The 19,075-nt window shown below is 36.2% G+C and overlaps 1 protein-coding gene across 2 annotated transcripts in view; it reads right to left on the bottom strand.

The window, feature by feature from the left end:
- Positions 1-18,497, bottom strand: part of LOC139708988 (uncharacterized) — a 141,890-nt gene extending 123,393 nt beyond the window's left edge. For both annotated transcript variants that reach the window (XM_071620957.1, XM_071620958.1), the window contains exon 1: positions 18,259-18,497. The gene's annotated coding sequence lies outside the window, so the exon portion shown is untranslated. The remainder of the gene's footprint in view (positions 1-18,258) is intronic.
- Between the last annotated feature and the right edge of the window lie 578 nt (positions 18,498-19,075).

Genomic DNA, 19,075 nt, shown 5'->3' with positions numbered 1-19,075 from the left:
TATATATATATATATATATATATCAATGTGACCCTGCACCTCAAAACAAACAAAAGGTTGCCAGACATGAATTTTTAGCTATGACCATATTCTGGAAGAGCAGACTTTAAGCTTTAAAATGATGTATAACTCAAATCAAATGGACTCTCCTAACCTATCTAAATATTGGAAAGAAAGCACAAACTCAGGAAAAGTGTGAACTGAGAAAAGAGGCTCTGAAGTACAGTGTCTATTTAAGCGCTTAATCTTTACCAAACCGTGCTGGCTGTGCGATGAATGGTACAAAAAACAGGAAGTAAACCAACAGAGTAACAACAATGAAGGGATTATCAGTTTAAACTGAAATTTAGCAAGCCTCATTAAAACATTCTGTCCATAATTAATGCCAACTTTCAAAGCAGTAGCACTATCCTTTCAAAGGTTATTAGAGTTGAAAGTGAAGAGTGTTGACACGGTTTTTCAGGAATGAAAAAGGGATTCTAAAGACACACCTAATCACACTATTCTACCAAAAATGTTCGAGATAAACTGCTAAAAAAACACACTTTCCTGCCCGTTTTATGACACCAAATTTTAGCATAATGTAAGAGAAGACCCGCTCTTTCAGAAAATATGAAAAAGTCAAGTTCGGCTAGGTTGACCCATTTCACTTATTTTCAGTCCTCATGCAAAATCAGTGTGTGCGACTTTATGTTTGTTTTGAGGTGCACGGTCACATATATATATATACCTTTTGGGGATCAAACAATTTTTTTTTTCTTCTGGCTGACTAATTTTAGATAAAATAGTATATCACGTTGCAGCTTTTGGAGTCTTCTCAACGACAACTCCATACAAGGGCAATCACGCACACACATAATCACACATAAGAGCACACTCTAAACAAGATAAACTAACATGGAGTCTAGACAATTAATGTAATGTCTAATAAGTGACCATGTATTATGTTGTTTTGTCTTTTTTTTTTTTTGGTTCTTGAAATACCTAAAGTGTAAGCATAATCTATTTTGCAAACTCCAAGGGAATTACTAAACAGACAGAAACAAATCAAAAATGTTGTACATCCAGTGGGCTGCAGCTGAATTATCCATCCTTACATAAATCATAAGGGCTCCATTCAAATGTAACCGAAGGTCCAATTGATTCGAGTATCGGTGTCCAAAACGCGCAGTGGCTCGGAATCACAAATGGGCAATTCCGTATGGGAAGGGCAAAAACAGCAACATTCAAAGTTAAGTAGATGCTCAGAAATTTAAGTTTCCCGTACAGACGGATTGTTGTATTACGGAACCCCCCCCCCCCCCAAAAAAAAAAAAAAAACTTTTCCAATAAGTTTCCTCGTTTTTGTTGTACACACTTTTAAAGTTGGAAGACTATTTATTGTATTTATCTAAAATTTTACAATATTAAATGAAAATTCAAAATGAAACAACTTAAATGTCTCTCTGCTTTAACTATACTTCCACATCTTTCTTCCTATGCTTCAACAATCACACTTAATGAAGCATTCAGTCGCTCTCATGATATTTTTTGAGAATTTTTCAAAATCTACTGACAAATTGATGTAATTACGTTACCATAAAATTGAAAAAAAAGTTTTCTCCTGAACAAACTAATCACTTACTTGTTCTCCCCTTCTAAATGTTCTCTCTACATGCGACTCCCTGAAAACTCACAAAACATTTTGTGAAATATCTCCTTCAGTTCTTCTGTAATTGTGGTAACGGAATAACATGGTAACGGAATTACACGCACATCTAATATGGAAGACAATGACATAACCTACTTTCGTGCCAATATGTATGTGAACTGTTCATGAAATAGCTTTAGGGCATTATTATTGAGCTTAGTGTTAAGCTCAGTGTTAGTGATTGGCGGTAAAGGAGTGAAAGTTGAAATATATGTATGGTATGATACACTGACAAGACTCAGCATAGCTGGATGCCTGACAGTGAGTCCTGACATCACAGTACACACTTGACAAGACTTCTTGTGCTGAAAATCTCCTCCCTTCTTTCACCTTTTCTCATGTACAAGAACTACATGGAGACTGTGCTATTAAACTGATAACTTTTTTAAGGTTTGCTACAGATACTCATTCTCAAATGTTAAAAATCATACTGAATTCTGAGATATCAATGTATATTGTTGTCTTGCTAAAAAGTCTCATGGTTTCATACAAAATCTAAGTATAGTGAAGAGGGACTATTGAATGGGTGTGATGCAGCATAAATTGAACAAAGGTTAGAAAGAAGAGGAAGGACAAAAATGTCTTTTAAAGGGAAAAGAGAGCATTGCTGGTGTTACTGACAGAGAGAAATGAACAGGATAATTTTTACGAGGAAAGATCAAGAATTTAAGAGAAGGATCATGCACATTGTGATAGAACCGATTAGAAGTCATTATTTGACGCGTATGCCCACTGAATGTGACATCTTTGATCTTTCTGTATGCTAAAGGCTTTATCATCACCAAGTCGATAGTCTGACCTTTTATTGAAAATGTCCTGTTTTCATCCTCAAGTCCTTTATCTTTAATGGTAAGTGTATGACTATGACCTTTCATCTGTTTCTTAATCTTTCCTCCACAGAGGCTATGTATTTTCATTTTCATGCCCATTTGATACACAGCATCTGCTACCCTTTGATATTTGTTCTTTAATCCTTTCTTTTTAAAAGGAATAGACAAAAACACCATTTGCGATGAACATTTACCCAGTCAGTAATTGTGATACAGCTCTAAATTATAACATTCAGGCCTATACTTTCCCATCCTAAGAAGATTTTAAATATTAAAGTCAATGGGCTTCTGCTTTTACCTTTACTCTTCATATTTCCATTTGGTGTACAATCCAGTTTCCTTTTATACAACTGCCATTACAGTGTATTTTATCATTTGCTGTCAGGCAGTCAAAATACAACTTACTGCAAAAGAGAAGATGCACACTTCTTGTGAGTAAATATATGGCAACACTCAGGATGAGAAAATAGACAAAGTCAAAGAAGAAAGAAAGAGACAGGAAACTTGTAGGAAATTCATAGGCCAAGTCGTGATTACAGTCAAAATGATCAAATCACTGTGGTGTTTCTGAAGACATCATTTGTGTGTGGTCAGAAGTAAATACTAACATTATTCATGGTTGATTAATCTGACTCTAACTCAGTGAGCTGCAGATGGATTACTTTTCTCTGAATTAACATAATTTGGTGGACTCACTCTAATGGTTAAACAAGTTGTAGTTTGTTAAAGTTATTTTGCTGTATTCTATTTCATTTTAGTTTAGTTCATTTTAAATAGGACTTACACTGTAAAAGAATTACTAAATTACATACTACATTATATACTAGGGGGCAACTTCAGCTATTAGTAAAATGTCAAAAGTTTTTAGTGATTTATATAAGCCACAACATATGAATAATAATGATTTCGCACTGGTGCAATACCATAATCATACAAGAAAATTTTCTTTTCAATTTATGATTGAATTGTAATTTGTTATATTTGTCATTGAACCACAATTGCATCTTTTTACTTGACACATTGAAAGTTTCAAGCATCCTTTGTATTAAACATTGTGTTCAATGATGGGGCTGCACACTGTGCTCTTGCACTGTAAATTGGCAGTTTATGATTTAGATTTGAATTCAGTGTCAATTCGGACAGTTTTTTTTTCTTATTTTCTTGTGCATGTGCAAATAATGTCTATGTACAATACTTATTACAATACATATCATCAATTATTGGCATATTTAGGAAGAAGAAAACGGAGAAATTTGTCTTGCATGATATCAACAAAAGAAATACAAGAAAACTTGAGTATTGTTGACTGGATTTATTGTACTTGTGTAGGGCTATTCTAGCGTAATTCCGTCACCATGTGTCTTAGATGTCATTTACCTGCAGAGTGTGAAATTCTTAGCTTGAAAGTAGGCAAATTTTGATGGATGTGGTACTTACAAGTTACGAGATCTTGATTGACATAGTTACAACTTCAAATCACAGTTGTTAGCACGAAAATTTCATGCTTTTTGACAATAAAAACTCATTTGGCACATATACACGTGTAGAAGTTCAAGGTCAAATGCTAGAGAGTACTTATTTAGTGGTTGTATTATAGCTAAAGGCATAAACAATCTTTATCAAGACATTTCAGAATACATGAGTACCAAGAATGTGTATTTTTCCCAAGGTATTTCAGAAGGCGTAATTCCGTTACCATTTGTGACTCTGCACCTCAAAACAAACAAACAGACGCCAGACATGAATTTTCAGTTAAGACCATATTCTGAAAGAGCAGACTTTAAGCTTTAAACTGGTGTATAACTCAAATCAAATGGACTCTCCTAACCTATCTAAATATTGAAAAGAAAGCACAAACTCAGGAAAAGTGTGAACTTAGGAAAAAGGCTCTGAAGTACAGTGTCTATTCAAGCGCTTTACAAACCGTGCTGGCTGTGCTATGAATGGGACCAAAAACAGGAAGTAAACCACCAGAGTAACAACAATGAAGGGATTATAAGATTGAACTGAAATTACGCATGCCTCATTAACACATTCAATCCATAATTAGTGCCAACTTTCAAAGCAGTAGCACTATCCTTTCAAAAGTTATTAGAGTTGAAAATGAAGAGTGTGGACAAGGTTTTTCAGAAATGAAAAAGGGATTCTAGAGACACACCTAATCACACTATTCTACCAAAAATGGTCGAGATAAACTGCTAAAAAAACACACTTTCCTGCCCGTTTTATGATACCAAATTTTAGCATAATGTAGAAGAAGACCCGCTCTTTCAGAAAATATGAAAAAGTCAAGTTCGGCTAGGTTGACCCATTTCACTTATTTTCAGTCCTCATGCAAAATCAGTGTGTGCGACTTTATGTTCGTTTTGAGGTGCATGGTCACATTTGTGTAATTCCGTTACCACTGACTTTACAGGGAAAAAGCCTGCAGCTGGGAAAATGTGATTAAATATTTGAAAAATAATACAACTAAATTGAAGTTCACACAATCAAAGATGACATCGGACAACAACCTATAGTGTATGTGTTATAGATTTCAGAGAAACAACTCCCAAAGTCAGAGGTGAAGTTGTGACTCAATTTTCTGGTAGCTCCGTTACCATCGCACATCACAGACCTCCTTTGTAACCAACCAAGTGAGAACATTTAACAAATTTGTATTTGGGGTGACCGTGTGAGTACATCTGCATCTTTTAAATGTATCAGGAGAAGGCAAAGTAATCAATCAAGTATACAGGGTAAAAGAATATGAGCCAAAATTCTCTGATTTGTAATTCCGTTACCGCGGAATTGCCCAAATAAGGACTATCATGACTCACACTGGAAAATATTTTCTCATTGCGATGTGTGTTAAAATTCAAAATTCAAAGAACAAAAATGATATAGCTGGGAGAAATGAGTATATGAATATAAGAACGACCCAAGTCCAATTTTTGGCCAAATTCAGTTTGACATGGGAAATTGTAGCTTATGCATGGACTCATCTTTTGTGTAATTGATAAGTCCTAATTACCCCCGGAAGTGCCTGAAATAAATGAGTTAAATCTTATATGAATGTAAGAATGAAGGACTTGGGTCATTCTTACATTCATATTATAGCGCCCTCTCTTGTCCTTCTCTCATCTCTATAGCAGAATATCATGTATATGAATCAAAGAACGACCCAAGTCCATATGAATCAAAGAACGACCCAAGTCCATCACACAAAATGGCGTCTCCACAATTAATGTTAATGTTAATTGTCATAATAATATATGTTCTAATTTGTATATACAATGTTGCCTTCCCATCACAGTTAAATAGAATATTATTGGAAAAACAAAAAAATATGAAGTTTTCTTTAGTTTACTCGAAATGGTCTTCCATGGACTTGGGTCGTTCTTATATTCATATACTCAAATGAGGTGTTTGATCTTTGGGGACCTGAAAAATTGAGGTATCCCCTTTCATCCATGGAATTCCCAAAGGCAGTTCTTCAAATCAAACTCTGTCCAAGGGTTTGCTAAACCAGATTAGGAGTTCTTTTCACTCAAAAAATCACATGGTATCTGTACAGGCACCTAACGAAACATAGTCCCTTCAAATTTCATTAAAAAACCTTCCATCTTCCAATCAAAGTGCAGTTTATAGAAGAATCCATGTTCAATGTCGGCAGCTATTTATATTTTTTTTTTCTTTGCCAAAGTGTATATCTGGTTTTGAATTATTTCTTGTCTTCATTATTCTAGTATCTGGTACAATTTTGTGAAGCGGTCAAGGATTTTTGATTAACATATCGACGCACATACAAGGACGCCCTCTTGCAATCGTACTACACGATCCACTGCCATCCAGGTTCAAAGCAATAGTTCAAAGTTCAAGCGGGATTCCCCACGCCTCCCGCACAACCCATCGACAGTCCTACCGTGCATTAACAAGCACATTGTTTAGCAATAATAGTAATTACGGTACAGGGACATGACACAAAATATACGATACTGCCAATATCGTTTATGTGTCACCTTTAATCTCACTGAATCACCGCCATGATTCAAAGTCAAAGTAGGCCTACAAGAAATAAAATACATTTGTAAAAAGTATTATTATCAAATCCACTAAATTATGGATTTATTGATAGCATTATCATTATTACTACTACTTTTTATAATTGATATATATATATATATATATATATATATATATCAAGTGGTGGCTTGATCATAACAGGTGCCATCCTCTATTTTTTTTTTCACACAGGCAAAAAAGATGACATTATTCCTTTTTTATCTGACGATTTTGTTTCGCTGTATTTTTTCAAGCCCGAGCATCTCCTCTCAATGTTGGTAATGACTAAGCTTGTACACTAAAATACGCATTCATAGAAGGACAGAGTCATTTTCACTGGCTTCATGATACCGACTTCATATGACACCCAACGTCCATGCACTATTCGTGTTAGTTATCAAAATGTATCAGTCCGTGCAGCCCTGTTGCATTCACCATGGGCCGAGCATGGTTTAACTAAAAGACATGGAATGTAGGCCCCTATTTCAGTTTTCTTAGCCTACATTAATTATTCATTCATCGTTTCAAACATGTCCAACGAAATTGGGAAATTTCCTCGTGTACATAGGCCCTACATGTAATACAATCTTACGTATTGACTCTGTTGGGACGTATACACTATTCAGTGATTTACAGGTTACTCACAAAGAAATCTGATTCAGTCCCCGTTCACAATTCTCAGGGAAAATTCCATAAAGATTACACTATAAGTGTAGTGTCTTGACTGACAGCCAGACCAGACTAGGCTGGCGACCACAAGTTATTAGATGAACTAATGAAGCACGCTCAAGCAAGATCAGGTAGTCCAGGCTGACCGTCTTAGATGACCACTGGATAATTGGATATAAGATCATATGTCGATCCATAGTTTGTATACAATGTCCATCAACTATACCCACCTGTAAATAGGTTGTACAATACCAGCCAGAAGACAGTTGGCTGCCAGACATCAATAAAGTTAGAGCCACTGACTGCAAACCTGCTCTGTGTGCATAAGGTCATTCTTCGTAGGAGAGAAGAATACTACAATAGGTTGCATGATAAACTTACCTTCTGCATCGAAGCCACAGAACCCAGAACAGCAATCACATTGTTATGTGTGCACAAAGGGTGCAGTATCCCCGGGGCGTAGTATTTTACCAGTAACCGGTACTGCCGGTACGCGGTACAGTTATGTTATCAATAGTATCTCCTGCCCATACAGACAGTCTGAGAATAGGACAATCTATATAAAACAGAGTGACCATACGATTTGATGGCAATATCCGTCAAGTCGGGTTTGTCTACCAAATACATAGTCACGAATTTCACTCGGGAAGCGACAATAGTCGACCAGTGCAACGCGAGGAGACAGTGTGATGGATTAACTCTGAGTGTAGAGGGCGATACGCCCGAGAACCACGAAAGCCAAAATTCTACAATTGGTATAAGATCGTGCATTGTACTAATATATTATTATTCACTTGATGTAGTGAGCGGGCAAAATCGTGCAGAGGCGTTTGTTCTTCTTCTTCTTCTTCTCAGGCTGAAAAGCTTTGTCACATATTTTCAACTCCATTTTAATTCCTACTGACTGCCTATTAACTGTTGTGACCAGGAAGTGATTATTTCTTCCAAGAGACAGGGAACATCTGTGTCCTTTTCATGTCGCTCGTTAATAAAAATTTTATCAATTTTCGTATTTGCGTAATAAGACTGTCCTTCTAGACCTCATAAGATTGGTATCGAGTGTGTATAAATGTCACCTTCTTATACCGATACTCATCTTTTGCCGCATTCCATCAATAACATTGAACTAGAGATTGTAATTTGTCATCACCGACAAATTAAGGTGATCCGATTTTTTTTTATCAATGATTCGAGTCCTGATCGCAATAGGCATGACCATACAAGTTTCATCTGTGTTTAGAGACATTGGCCGTGTTATGTTTGGATTCTCATTTAGCAAAGGGAGTCATATCTGCCATGTTTGGTACCAAATTCTGTATACACTATAACGAAGAAACAGCAACAAGAACATATGACCTTTGACCCACATTTGCACTCCCAAGATTGCATCTGATGAAATAGTGGTTATTTTGTGAAATGATTCTCGCGACATCGTCTATACGTGTGAAAAATATGGGATAGATAGGACAGGTATTCACCAAGATACAAGATGAAACATTTATGACCTTTGACCCTAATTTACATACCCAAGATATTGTCCGATCTAGTAGTTGTTATTTTATGAAATAATGTACCTGACATGAACTAAACATGTGCAAAATATGGGGGTGATAGGGGCTGTTTTTCTTGAGTTATTGCAAAGAAAGTTGCAGAAAAAAAAGAAATATCTCAATACATAGAAGATAAGCTTTAATTTCAACCAAGTTTTTTATCGTGATCCCGACATCGTATAAAAAAACGAAATGCAAGTTCACGATAGCACAAAGTCTCAGCTACAACATATTAAAATCTAGGAGAAATTCACCGAAGGGTAAGTGAGCTAGTGCTCGATAAAGACAACCATGTCAATTTTCACATTTAAAAAAATTCCCTCCCATAGAGATAACACGTCATCACGAAGATACAAAAAGAAGTACAGCTTGTACATATGACCTTTGACCTCAATTTGCACAGACAAGATGGCATCTGAGTAAAATGTAGTTATTTTGTGAAATGATCCTTGTAACATGGTCTTTGCTCGTGCAAAATATGGGAAAGATAGGACATGTATTCACTAAGATACATGATGAAACACTTATGACCTTTGACCCTAATTTACATACCCAAGATGGAGTCCGATCAAGTAGTTGTTATTTTATGAAATAATTTACGTGACATGAACTAAACATGTGCAAAATATGGAAGTGATAGAGGCCGTTTTTCTTGAGTTATTGCATAGAAAGTTGCAGAAAGAAAGAAATATCTCAATACATCGAAGATAAGCCTGAATTTCAACAAAAATTTTTGACGCGATTCCGACATCTTATGAAAAAACGAAGGGCACACTAACGGTAGCGTAAAGTCTCAGCTACAACATATTAAAATCTGGGAGAAATTTACCGAAGGGTAAGTGAGCTAGTGCTCGATAAATATAGTCATGTCAATTTTCATTTCCAGAAAAACTGCACTCCCATAGAGATAACAAGTAAACTGGTCAAATTTGACAGGATTACTTTCAATCCATTTTTACGAGTTGATACCGTTATCCAATCAAAATTTTGTAAGTTTATGTTTGAAAGAACATTAAATAAGCTATCCAAACATACTGAAATCTGGGTGAAAATTGACAAAGGACTAGTGAGATACGCTCGAATGAACTTGATATTTGATGACGTCATTTTGAAAATTTACTTTTTTTACTTTATTAAGACATTTGATATCTTTTAATCATTTTGTCAGCATTACCACCCCATGAAATGACATGTACAATTCATCAGCTTTCAAAAAATGTAAAGAAAATGTGGGGTCACCGTCCATCCTGACGTGTAAAATTGGATTTAAAATTGGCAGTTTTTTGGCATAGTTGCACTGTATATCGCCATTGACGCGCGCGCGGAATTTCAACTTTGACGGGCCTGTATGACGTCATATTGAGTCTGATTAACTTGAAACTTGGTAGAAATATTCCTTGACATTTCAGACATCCGATCCGTGTGAAAAAACGGGAAATTTCTATTGCATATGAGCTGTGCGTGCGTGTATGTGCGGCGCGTACGCGTCCGTCCGATTTTTTCAATTTTTCAGAAAATGCTCCAAATGGTCTGAAACGTGTGCAAAAAAAATTTGAGCTCGATTGGCGCATACAAATATTTCAACGCGCGCGTACGCGCACGTTTTAAGAAAACATGAATTTTGAGAACATGAGTAGAATGTGCATAACTTGAAATATATGTGACGTAAATTTCATTGAAAAATTATATTCCATTAATGAGATATGATTGAGAATGTGTTTTCATATAATGACGTCACTCCCAAGATGGCATCTGAGGAAAAAGTGGTTATTTTGTGAAATGATTCTTGCGACATCGTCTATATTCATGTGCAAAATATGGCAAAGATAGGGCATAGTATTCACCAAGATACAAAATGCAAAGTCTTAGCTACAAAATAAAATCTGGGAGAAATTCACCGAAGGGTAAGTTAGCTAGTGCTCGATGAAGAAAAGCATGTCAATTTTCACATTGAAAAAAAAAAAATCCCTCCCATAGAGATAACACGTCATAACGAAAATACAGAAAGAAATACATATGACCTTTGACCTCACTTTGCACACCCAAGATGGCGTCTGAGCAAAAAGTGGTTAATTTGTGAAATGATCCTTGTAACATGGTCTTTGTGTGGGCAAAATATTGGAAAGATAGGACATGTATTCACCAAGATACAGGATGAAACATTTATGACCTTTGACCCTAATTTACATACCCAAGATGGTGTCTGATCAAGTAGCTGTAATTTTATGAAATAATGTACGTGACATGAACTAAACATGTGCAAAATATGGGATTGATAGCCATTGTTGTTGTTCATCTATTGCACAGAAAGTAGTAGAAAGAAAGAAAAATAAAGAAAAAATTATGTTATTTTATAGAAATTTGAAGGAGAAGCATAAAAGTTAGGAAGGGAGATTAAGAAGAAAAAAAAGAAGAAAAAAGTGCCTAAAATAATTTAAAAAAATATTGGCAGGGGTGAGCCTCGAACCAGGGACCTTAGGATTACGAGTCGAATGCGCTATGCAATGACCTATTTCATGCTCCATAGGCCCTGTGTGTTAAGCAAAATGACGCTGCATCGAAGCCTCGTGCCATTTTCAACCAAGTTTTTCGACGTGATTCCGACGTCGTATGAAAAAAATGGAGGGCACATTCGCGATAGCCCAAAGTCTCAGCTACAACATACTAAAATCTGGGAGAAATTCACTGAAGCATAAGTGAGCAAGTGCTCGAAAAAGACAGTCATGTCAATTTTCACTGCCAGAAAAACTGCTCTCCCATAGAGATGACACGTAAACTGGTCAAATTCTACAAGAATACATTCAATCCATTCTTACGAGGCGATGACGTCATCCAATCAAAATGTTGTTATCATATGACTGAAAGACCATTAAATAAGCTACAACATATTGAAATTTGGGTGAAAATTGACAAAGGATAAATGAGATGCGCTTGAGTAAACTTGAAATTTGATGACGTCATTCTGAAAATTTACTTTTTTACTTTATTAAGAAATTTGATATGTTTTAATCATTTTTTTCAGTATCGCCAACCTATGAAATGACATGTAAAACTCATCAGCTTTCAAAATATGCAAAGAAAATGAGGGGTTACCGTCCATCCTGACGTGTAAAATCGGATTTAAAATTGGCGGTTTTTGGCATATTCGCACTGTATATCGCCACTGACGCGCGCGCGGAATTTCAATTTTGACGGGCCCGTATGACGTCATAATGAGTTGGATTGACTTGAAACTTGGTAGAAATATTCCTTGACATTTTACACATCCGATCGAAGTGAAAAAACTGGAAATTTCAATTACATATGAGCTGTGCGTGCGTATATTCGCGCGCGCGTACGCGTCCGTCCGATTTTTTCAATTTTTCAAAAAATGCTCCAAATGGTCTGAAACGTGTGCAAAAAATTTTGAGCTCGATTGGAGCATACAAATATTTCAACGCGCGCGTACGCGCACGTTTTAAGAGAAAATATAAATTTTGAGAACATGAGTAGAATGCACATAAGTTGAAATATATGTGACGCAAATTTCATTGAAAAATTATATTCCATTAATGAGATATGATTGAGAATGTGTTTTCATATAATGACGTCATAGTGACGACACGGTTGACTGATCACAATGATACATTAGATTTGTCGTCTTTGGGACATGATGCATACATGGTATAAGTTTGAACTTGATAGCCATAGCACTTTCTGAGCTAACCTCTGCACAACTTTTGGGGAGAAATAAAGAAAAAAAAAAGAAGAAAGAATCCGTACAGATACAGAAGGTGATCCGAGAGGACACTCGGATCACCTAATAAAGAAGAAGAAAGAATCCGTACAGATACAGAAGGTGATCCGAGAGGATACTCGGATCACCTAATGATCAGGAATACACATGAGAATCCCTTTCAGGGAGCTTATAACACAATGCTACCTAAATGTAAACAAAAAAGGAAGTAAATCAAATGAAATAGTAATTTAATAGTCGATTTTTGCTTTCTATCAGCACGAGTTAAATACTCCACAAAGTTTAAATTTTTAATGAGAAAACATTACAGATATTGAGGTTCATTCTTCGAAATTCATCCGTGCCACGTCTGAAAATGAGAGTCTGAGTTGCCTATAATTGACAATGTAGTCCTTGGAAATATACTGGGCTAGCGTGAGCAGAGCAGGAAAAAAAAGAAACAGTGTACTGTAAACTACATTGTACGCCGTACAACATATTTTCTAAGAACGCATAGATAGGTGATCCGAGTATCCTCTCGGATCACCTTCTGTATCTGTACGGATTCTTTCTTCTTCTTTTTCTTTATTTCTCCCCAAAAGTTGTGCAGAGGTTAGCTCAGAAAGTGCATTGCCTATCAATGTCAAACTTATACCATATATGTATGGTGACCCAAAGACGACAAATCTTGTAAAATCATTGTGATCAGTCGACCGTGACGTCACTATGACGTCATTATATGAAAACACATTTTCATTCATATCTCATTAATGGAATGGAATTTTTCAATCAAATTTACGTCACATATAGTTCAAGTCAAGCGCATTTTACTCATATTCTCAAAAGTCATCTCTACCCTTAAAACGTGCGCGTACGCGCGCGTTGAAATACTTGTATGCTCCAATCGAGCTCAAATTTATTTTGCACACGTTTCAGACCATTTGGAGCATTTTTTGAAAAATTGAAAAAATCGGACGGACGCGTACGCGCGCGCGCACATACGAACGCACAGCTCATATGCAATATAAATTTCCCGCTTTTTCACCTTGATCAGATGTCTGAAATGTCAAAAAATATTTCTACCAAGTTTCAAGTCAATCCAACTCAATATGACGTCATAGGGCCCGTCAAAGTCGAAATTCCGCGCGCGCGTCAATGGCGATAACAGTGCAACGATGCCAAAAAAACGCCAATTTTAAATCCGATTTTACTCGTCAGGATGGACGGTAACCTCCCATTTTCTTTACATATTCTGAAAGTTGATGAGTTGGATATGTTATTTCATGGGATGGCGATGCTGGCAAAATGATTAAAAGATATCAAATTTCTTAATAAAGTAAAAAAAGTAAATTTTCAAAATGACGTCATCAAATTTCAAGTTTACTCGAGCGTATCTCACTAATCCTTTGCCAATTTTCACCAAAATTTCAGTATAATGTAGCTTATTTAATCGTCTTTCATTCGTATCGTAACACAATTTTGATTGGATGACAGCATCACCTCATAAAAATGGATTGAAGGTAACCTTGTCAAATTTGACCAGTTTCGGTGTAATCTCTATGGGAGTTCAATTTTTATGGAAATGAAAATTGACATGACTATCTTTATCGAGCACTAGCTCACTTATGCTTCGGTGAATTTCTCCAAAATTTTAATATGTTGTAGCTGAGACTTTGGGCTATCGTTAATGTGCCCTTTGTTTTTTCATACGATGTCGGGATCACGTCAAAAAACTTGCTTGAAATTAAAGCTTATCTTCTATGTATTTAGATATTTCTTTCATTCTGCAACTTTCTTTGCAATAACTTAAGAAAAACAGCCCCTATCACCCCCATATTTTGCACATGTTAAGTTCATGTCACGTACATTATTTCATAAAATAACAACTACTTGATCGGACACCATCTTGGTTATGTAATTTAGGGTCAAAGGTCATAAATATTTCATCTTGTATCTTGGTGAATACCTGTCCTATCTTTCCCATATTTTGCACACGTATAGACGATGTCGCGAGAATCATTTCACAAAATAACCACTTTTTCCTCAGATGCCATTTTGGGAGTGTAAAGGTGGGTCAAAGGTCATATGTATTTGTTGCTGTATCATCGTTATCTAGTGTATACAGAATTAGTACCAAAGATGGCAGACATGACTTACTTTTCTAAATGAGAATCCAAACATCACACGGCCAATGTCTCTAAACACAAATGAAACCTGTATGGTCATGCCTATTGCGATCAGGACTCGAATCATTGATTTTAAAAAAATCGGATCACCTTAATTTGTCAGTAATGACAAATTACAATCTCTAGTTGTTGTTATGCGGCCGTTCCCGCCTATTCATATTTCTGCACATGACGTGCTAGGTCCAAAGTTCACGCGGGGTTTCTCATTTCCTATTGCAAGGCATCGAGGTAGATAGAACACGACACAATTACAGTACCGTTACACTATGCTGCCGATGCCTCAGTATACATCGTACTAGAACTTCTTTCAAAGATTGACTGACGCACAAAATGCACACATTAGTCTGCATACATTAGGCCTACACACATTAGTGCAATGTAATGTTTCCGCGTTCATGCTGTACGCAGTATTTTATTCCGTGCTGACTACAAGAAGCCACACAGCAGCAGAAGTGAGCTTAGGTTGTTGTACTTTTGACTGTAATTTTCAAACCAGATCTTTTGTATCTTTTACCGTTGCTATTTCTTTTTTCCCCGTCTGTTTGTCTGTGTGGGTGATGGTAAACAAGAAATATGTTATATTAAAGCGACCTATACCGAGGTCGGGGCAGAGTCTGGGAGGAACATGGCGGTGAGAAGTGGAGGGTGGGGGGGGGGGGGGGCTGGGGATGGGGAAGGACCACACAAGCACCGGGAGCGTAATTCAAACCGACCAGCACCGATATAGACGAAGGGCAATATTTCACAAAGTAGGGTCTGCTATGTCGAAATATTGGATCCCGTTAGATATTCGTGTCAAAATTGATTTTTTTCTTTTATCTAACTTGGTCAGAGAAACAACTCCCAAAGTCAGAGTTGAAGTTGTGACTCAATTTTCTGGTAACTCCGTTACCATCGCACATAGACCTCCTTTGTAACCAACCAAGTGAGAACATTTAACAAATGTGTATTTAGGGTGACAGTGTGAGTACCTCTGCATCTTTTAAATGTATCAAGAGAAGGCAAAGTAATCAATCCAGTATACGGGGTGAAAGAATATGAACCAAAATTCTCTGATTTGTAATTCCGTTACCGCGGAATTGACCAAATAAGGACTACTATGACTCACACTGGAAAATATTTCCCCATTGCGATGTGTGTTAAAATTCAAAATTCAAAGAACATTTCATAATTATGAAATAGCTGGAAGAAATGAGGTGTTTCATCTTTGGGGACCTGAAAAAGTGAGGTATCCCCTTTCATCCATCGAATTCCCAAAGTCAGTTCTTGAAATCAAACTCTGTCCAAGGGTTTGCTAAACCAGATTAGGAGTTCTTTTCACTCAAAAAATCACATGGTATCTGTACAGGCACCTAATGAAACATAGTCCCTTCAAATTTCATAGGAAAACCTTCCATCTTCCAATCAAAATGCAGTTTAGAGAAGAATCCATGTTCAATGTCGGCAGCTATTTATATATATATTTTTTTTTTGCCAAAGTGTATATCTGGTTTTGAATTATTTCTTTTCTTCATTATTCTAGTATCTGGTACAATTTTGTGAAACGGTCAAGGATTTTTGATTAATATATCGACGCACATACAAGGACGCCCTCTTGAAATCGTACTACACGATCCACTGCCATCCAGGTTCAAAGCAATAGTTCAAAGTTCAAGCGGGATTCCCCACGCCTCCCGCACAACCCATCGACAGTCCTACCGTGCATTAACAAGCACATTGTATAGCAATAATAGTAGCTACGGTACAGGGACATGACACAAAATATACGATACTGCCAATATCGTTTATGTGTCACCTTTAATCTCACTGAATCACCGCCATGATTCAAAGTCAAAGTAGGCCTACAAGAAATAAAATACATTTGTAAAAAGTATTATTATCAAATCCACTAAATTATGGATTTATTGATAACATATGTTTATACATATATATATAAACATATAACCGATAACTCCATTTTTGAAGATTTTGAAGTATGGAAGATTTTGAAGTACGGTCTCTGTCATAAAGTACAAAATAATACCTTTTAAATGATATATTGGTCACTACAAACAAAGGTATATTCTTGAAGTTATGGTCAAAATAAGCAAACCTTTTCTTAGTATTCTCTTTATTTTTCTTGACCTTTAATCGCAATTATCTCAATTTGGCAAATATGGACTTATCGGTTTTTGCGAACAAACTCTTCATATATATACACTTATATATATATATATATATATATACATATATATGTATATATAATATATATATATAATATATATATATATAATATATATATATATATATATAATATATATATATATAATATATATATAATATATATATATATATATATATATATATATATATATTATATGATATATATATATATATATATATATATATATATGTGACCCTGCACCTCAAAACAAACAAAAAGTCGCCAGACAGACAAACTCAGGAAAAGTGTGAACTGAGAAAAGAGGCTCTGAAGTCAGTGTTTATTCAAGCGCTTAATCTTCACCAAACCGTGCTGGCTGTGCGATGAATGGGACAAAAAACAGGAAGTAAACCACCAGAGTGACAACAATGAAGGAATTATCAGATTAAACTGAAATTAAGCATGCCTCATTAATACATTCTGTCCATAATTAGTGCCAACTTTCAAAGCAGTAGCACTATCCTTTCAAAAGTTATTAGAGTTGAAAGTGAAGAGTGTGGACAAGGTTTTTCAGAAATGAAAAAGGGATTCTAAAGACACACCTAATCACACTATTCTACCAAAAATGTTTGAGATAAACTGCTAAAAAAACACACTTTTCTGCCCGTTTCATGATACCAAATTTTAGCATAATGTAAAAGAAGACCCGCTCTTTCAGAAAATATGAAAAAGTCAAGTTCGGCTAGGTTGACCCATTTCACTTATTTTCAGTCCTCACGCAAAATCAGTGTGTGCGACTTTATGTTCGTTTTGAGGTGCACGGTCACATATAAAGTGGTGGCTCATAACAGGTATCAAACTCTGTTTTTTTTTTTCACACCATCTGCGCACAGGCAAAAAAGATGACGTTATTCCACTTTTATCTGACGATTCTGTTTCGCTGTATTTCTTAAAGCCCGAGCATCTCCTCTGAATGTTGGTAATGACTAAGCTTGTACACTAAAATACGCATTCATAGAAGGATAAAGTCATTTTCACTGGCTTCATGATACCGACTTCATGACACCCAACGTCTATGCACTATTCCTGTTGGTTATCAAAATGTATCAGTCCGTGCAGCCCTGTTGCATTCACCATGGGCCGAGCATGGTTTAACTAAAAGACATGGAATGTAGGCCCCTATTTCAGTTTGCTTAGCCTACATTAATCATTCATTCATCGTTTCAAACATGTCAAACGAAATTGGGAAATTTCCTCGTGTACATACATGTAATACAATCTTACTTATTGACTCTGTCGTTAAGAAAGGGGGGCGTATACACTATTCAGTGATTTACAGTTTACTCACAAAGAAATCTGATTCAGTCCCCGTTCACAATTCTCGGGGAAAGTTCCATAAGGTTTACACTATAGGTTGCATGGTAAACTTACCTTCTGCATCGAAGCCACGGAACCCATAACAGCAATCACATTCTTATGTGTGCACAAATGGCGCAGTATCCCTGGGGCGTATAGTGTTTTACCAGTAACCGGTACTGCCGGTACGCGGTACAGTTATGTTAGTAATAGTATCTCCTGCCCATACAGACAGTGTAAGAATAGGAAAATCTATATAAAACAGAGTGACCATACGATTTGATGGCAATATCCGTCAAGTCGGGTTTGTCTACCAAATAGTCACGAATTTCACTCGGGAAGCGACAATAGTCGACCAATGCAACGCGAGGAGACAGTGTGATGGATTAACTCTGAGTGTAGAGGGCGATATGCCCGAAAACAACGAAAGCCAAAATTCTACAATTGGTATAAAATCGTGCATTGTAATGATACTAATTATTATTATTCACTTAATTTAGTGAGCGGTCAAAATCGTGCAGAGGCGTTTCTTCTTCTTCTTCTTCTTCTTCTTCTTCTTCTTCTGAGGCTGAAAAGCTTTGTCACATATTTTCAACTCCATTTTAATTCCTACTGACTGCCTATTAACTGTTGGGACCAGGAAGTGATTATTTCTTCCAAGAGACAGGGAACAGCTGTGTCCTTCTCATGTCGCTCGTTAATAAAATTTTATCAGTTTTCGTATTTGCGTAATAAGACTGTCCTTCTAGACCTAATAAGATTGGTATCGAGTGTGTATAAATGTCACCTTCTTATACCGATACACATCTTTTATTGCATTCCATCAATAACATTGAATGATCAGGAATACACATGAGGATGTTATCCCTTTCAGGGAGCTTATAACACAATG

This window comes from Diadema antillarum, unplaced genomic scaffold (assembly GCF_040938485.1).
Source record: "Diadema antillarum isolate AM-2024a unplaced genomic scaffold, OU_Dant_1.0 seq00001394_RagTag, whole genome shotgun sequence".
NCBI lineage: Eukaryota > Metazoa > Echinodermata > Echinoidea > Diadematoida > Diadematidae > Diadema > Diadema antillarum.
This window is presented reverse-complemented; position numbering and strand designations above follow the sequence as displayed.